Here is a 5476-nt window from a genome sequence, read left to right on the forward strand (position 1 = left end):
AAAAAAAAAAAAAAAAAAAAAACTCGAAGGTCGAGAATGAAGGTCGGATATGACTAAAGAAAAAAATGGCATCTTAATACTCGAGGATTTAGTCTATAAGAAAATCTCTCTTTTTTTTTTCTTTTTTTTTTCTTCTGTAAACTTTTAGGGTAAATATTTTTCCGAGGTGTATCCAGAGCGGCCAAGTTGTGTCCAATAGGAGAAATAAAATAAAATAAAAAAACTTGTGTTCAAACATAGCCATGTCTAACACGTGTCTAGGATATGATCAATGTTGGAAAAATGGAGAAAAGCAGATTTGTATGGATAATTGTGTGAACGGTTTGGATAGAAATAATAATTAATAGGGTAGAAACACTATTGTCCCCTGCAGTTCGGGGTAAGCCTATATTTGATTCTGAGATTTTAGAGGGAACCTTTGATCCACACACCTTTGATCCCATGCAGTTCAGGGTAAGCCTAGTTATTGAGATGGAAACTTTTCTTGTAACGACCTAGTTTTCTTGTGACCTAGAGTTGCTACCATGTATGTAGAATATTAATTTAAAACTACTCATAAAATGATCATGTTTACGAAAGGGATCTTAAAACAATACAAAGGGAATATTCAAAGTAAATTAAAATAAAGCAATCTATTGAACTAACTCAAGATCTATGAAAATAAATGCAACTATCAAAGAAGAAGGTTTCATGGTCTTTAAAACGATGTCGTTGTCAATCTGGTGGCCTCCAGTTTGGACAAATTGGATGTGTAGTACTTTCTTATATACAACCCACACATGAGAGCATGAGCCCACCAAGCGGGCTTGCACACCCCTTGGGCCTGCTGGTCGGGCTAGTTACCTGTATATGAATGTTCGGAGGTACAACAGTCGTGTCGTGCATCATGTCAAGTATGATGGTCATCTCATCATCATAGTGTATGCGTCTATACTCATCGTAAAAGAGAGTATCCTAACGCATGTGAACATATAGTATGTATTAAGTCCCTATCCTTTTCATCTTAACCATTCATATATTACAACCTTATACATTCCTCACATATTACCCTGTAACATGCATGTATAAACTTTCATACATTATATCATTCGTAATATTACGTAGATTGTGCATTAGACAACTCTTTATTGTCATAGCATGTCATACATTTCATTGCTAAGTATATTTATGTCATAATGCAACATGGCGTCTCATGCATACGTATTATTGTAACATAAGGTATCATTATAATGTATAATGATACCTTATGTTATCATTATACATTACATCAATAAAGGCAATTCTTTGTATCATCATAACATATTACATCAATAAAGGCAATTCTTTGTGTCATCATAACATATTACATCAATAAAGGCAATTCTTTGTGTCATCATAACATATCACATCAATAAAGGCAATTCTTTTGATCTAGTCGTAGGGTCACCTACTTAGTTTAGTTTGGCCTGGTCTGGTAGGGCCACCTACTTAGTTTAGTCTGGCCTGGTCTGGTAGGGCCACCTTACCTGGTCTGGTAGGGCCACCTTACCTGGTCTGGTTTGGCCTAGGCTGGTAGGGCCACGTACCTGGTCTGGTTTGACCTGGTCCACGTACCTGGTCTGGTTTGACCAGGGCTCGTAGGGCCACCCACCTGGTCTGGTTTGGCCTGGGCGCGTAGGGCCACCTACTTGGTCTAGTTTGGCCTGGGCGCGTAAGGCCACCTACTTGGTCTAGTTTGGCCTAGGCGCGTAGGGCCACCTACCTGGTCTAGTTTGGCCTAGGCGCGTAGGGCCACCTACCTGGTCTGGTCTGGTCTGGTTTGGCCTGGTCCACGTACCTGGTCTGCATACCTGGTCTGGTCCACGTACCTGGTCTGGCCTGGTCCGCATACTTGGTCTGGTCTGGTCTGGCCTCGTAGGGCCCACTTACCTGGTCTGGTCTGGCCTGGCTTAGTAGGGCCACTTACCTGGTCTGGTCTAGTCTGGCTTGGCTTAGTAGGGCCACTTACCTGGTCTGGCCTGGCCTAGTAGGGCCACTTACCTGGTCTAGTCTGGCCTGGCCTAGTAGGGCCACTTACCTGGTCTGGTCTGGCCTAATAGGGCCACTTATCTGGTCTGACCTGACCTGGCCTGGCCTAGTAGGGCCACTTACCTAGTCTGGCCTGACACCTGGCCTGGCCTAATAGGGCCACTTACCTAGTCTGACCTGACCTGGCCTGGTAGGGCCACTTACCTAGTCTGACCTGACCTGGCCTGGTAGGGCCACTTACCTAGTCTGACCTGACCTGGCCTGGTAGGGCCACTCCTAGTCTGACCTGGCCTGGTAGGGCCACTTACCTAGTCTGACCTGGCCTGGCCTGGCTTGGTAGGGCCACTTACCTAGTCTGACCTGACCTGGCCTGGTAGGGCCACTTACCTAGTCTGACCTGACCTGGCCTGGTAGGGCCACTTACCTAATCTGACCTGGCCTGGCCTAGTAGGGCCACTACTACGACGCATTCCTATCATCATAATGTAACCCATCATCACAACATATCAACATCATCATGACATATTATATCGTCATAACAATCATAACCAACACATGACACGTGCAAGGTCACTAAACACGTGTCATCATACATAAAACAATGATTCTAATCGAACCAATGGTAGAGTCACTTACTTGGTTGGTCTACCTCGATGCTAGCTTAAGGTTGTCTCTAAAGCTTGTTTCGGTCTCACACTCATAAATTAGAATTCTCTCGAAAATAGCTATCTAATTTTTCATAAAATTATATAAACTTATTACAAATAATTTAACTAATTTTGCATACAATAATACCTAATTTTTCATAAAATAGTATAAACTAATTACAAATAATTTAATAATTTAACTAATTTTGCATACAATAATACCTAATTTTTCATAAAATAATATAAACTAATTATAAATAATTTAATAATTTAACTAATTTTGCATACAACCATTGGTGTAGTTATTACATGTCTAAAGTTTAGATAGAAAGCAAATCCTAAAAAACCATGAGGCTTGAATCCTAAAAAACCAAAAATGCGAACCCAAGCAAGTGAGGCTTAAACCCTAAAAAACCAAACATGCAATCGCAGTCTCTTTAATAACTCCTTTGTTACTATTTGATGGCTTTAAAATGTTTATTTTGTAATTACGTTTAAAATATGTAGAGTAAGTTTTCTCATGGATAAAGGTCGAGAGTATAGATAAAAGATGAAAAGAATTATTTTTATTTTTAAGCATAATTGAATTTAGAACTTTTATTTACACACAATAATCGTACAAGATTGGTCTTATTCATTTTGTAAGAAAAAGGAAAAAAAAAAAAAAAGACTTGCATAAAGTTTCACTCAAATGCGATTTTCATACATATTATAAAAATTTGAAGTATAAAACTTACAAAACGAAGATGCATGCAAATTAAACACATACAAATTATCCTACATATTTAACCTACTCATTTTAAATTTAAGACATGTAGTATCTATACTCCGAACTCAGGATGAAAAACAAGTGAAAATGAAATGCAATACTAGTCAAACTCAATGCCAAGTATGCACAAAATGATACAGCGACAAAACAATTTTAATATTTTCATTTCTTATTTAAATGAATTCAGTGTCTTATTTAAATGAAGTCTGTTTGGTTATCATGAAGGTTATCCAGAATCTACTCCTTTAAGCAAAGTGGTAGCCTAGAATAAAACAGAGGGAGAAGTATAGGCTACATCAGTTAGGCAAAAATGCAACTGAGAATATTTTACTACTTTCCATGACTACACAAAAGATTAGACCCAATATCTAACTTCTCTTTTAATTCAAAAATATTTTAAACTAATATGCCCAAAACTGTGAATTAAAAAACATGTGCGTATGATTCTCTTAAGAACGTAAAATTCATAAACTCGAAACTCGAACCCAATTCTTTGGTTTAATTGTTCATATTAAATGGGACGTCACAAAACGGAAAGAACACTAAACGAATATACAAACACAAAAGGAAAACCCTTCTTAACCAACCAAACCGAGATTTGAAATAACTGAACAGAATCAATCCAAAGAAAAATTCACTTAACTGGACATCAGTTCGGTTCCCAATTTAAGCCCAAACCAAGAAACCCGAACAAAAGTAACTACTATATGGATTAAGAGAAAAATCTATCCAACAAAAATCTATCCCTAATTAGTTCATTAATCTACCTAGGAAGACTATTAAATCTTGAAATAATGTTCACAATGAGAACTAAATTATTACAAAATAAAGTTGAACTACTAAATAGTTAGTTATTTTCATGAAAGTTTACTAAAAGTGGAACATATTTATTATACTTACAATGCATAATGCATTGTATGCATTGTAATTTTGAAAGAACAAAAATAAAATCACAAAAACTAACTAACTAACTAACTATATATATGAAATAACGACAAAACCTTGTGCTATTTCCTACTAGTAAAAACAAACCATCTCGCTTATATTTTATTTTCCCAACACAAGGAATAGGATAGTCTCCATTTCCATAAGCTACTATCATCGAATGATGGAACTCGACGCCCCATGATTCGTCAAATGGAAACAAATTCCCTCCCTTCCGGAATACAACTTTCATTGTTCTTAATTCTACTTCCCTCAAAAGAAACGAAGGTCACAAAATTTCAGGAAACTTGAACTCGTTTTGTGGGGAATTCAACAGTCATATGAGAATTAACATAAGAATCCAACTAACAAACAGTTCGCTACTTCTTTCCCTCTTTCTTTTGTTACGTTCTTCCTTCCCAGAAATTTACTCAGAAAACGGATCCATTAATTGAACCAAACACTAATTACACAGTTCAAAGATTATCATCATCTCTCTATTTTTCCTTTTTTCTTCTTTTGCCAGAAGCAGAGCACGGATTAAAAACAAAGTTCTACTAATTCAGTTTTTTTTTTCTTTCTTTTCATGAGAAAAGTTCTAACAGTTCAGTTATTGTACATGGATTAGAATCGAGTTTTAAATCGAAACTAGAGTTATTATCTGTCACTGTTTTCTATGGACTGAAGCAACCAAACGGAAACCAATTAACTTCAACGAATATCAATAGGTTTTATGATAGACAAAAACATTAGCCGAAATTAACAATCAAGCTTATGCTCTTCAGTCCTCAACTTCGTAAGCGAAAGACGGAGGAGAATGAGAATCATGATTCAGACACGGTCCAGATCCATTAATTTCTAATTCGGTCACGCAGATAAATCAAAACTAGCAACAAAAAGCTACAACTCCGATTATGGAAAATGCGAACGGTTAGATTAACTCGCCCTATATCGAAAGTAAGAGGAAATCCGTACCTGAGATCTGGAGAAAGGCAAGAATCCAAGCAATCTTCACCACGGTTTCCGATTCAGTTGATGCAAGGCGGGATCCAATTCGCCCAAACATTTCCCGAACAACAACACCACGCGGCCGCAAAGAAATTAGACAAAAAAAAAAAAAAAAAAACTA

At 37.2% G+C, this 5476-nt stretch overlaps 2 long non-coding RNA genes across 2 annotated transcripts in view; one reads left to right on the forward strand and one right to left on the reverse strand.

Annotated features, from left to right (window-relative positions):
• Positions 1 to 542: 542 nt before the first annotated feature.
• On the reverse strand, positions 543 to 5467 carry LOC111437520. Its single transcript, XR_002709447.1, has 2 exons — positions 5323 to 5467; positions 543 to 954 (listed from the first exon to the last, which is right to left on the reverse strand). It is a non-coding gene; the product is annotated as an uncharacterized LOC111437520 (long non-coding RNA).
• Positions 953 to 5476, forward strand: part of LOC111437521 — a 16657-nt gene continuing 12133 nt past the window's right edge. Inside the window, exon 1 of the long non-coding RNA XR_002709448.1 lies at positions 953 to 1090. This is a non-coding gene — a long non-coding RNA (uncharacterized LOC111437521). The remainder of the gene's footprint in view (positions 1091 to 5476) is intronic.

This window comes from Cucurbita moschata, unplaced genomic scaffold (genome assembly GCF_002738365.1).
Source record: "Cucurbita moschata cultivar Rifu unplaced genomic scaffold, Cmos_1.0 Cmo_Scf00064, whole genome shotgun sequence".
NCBI lineage: Eukaryota > Viridiplantae > Streptophyta > Magnoliopsida > Cucurbitales > Cucurbitaceae > Cucurbita > Cucurbita moschata.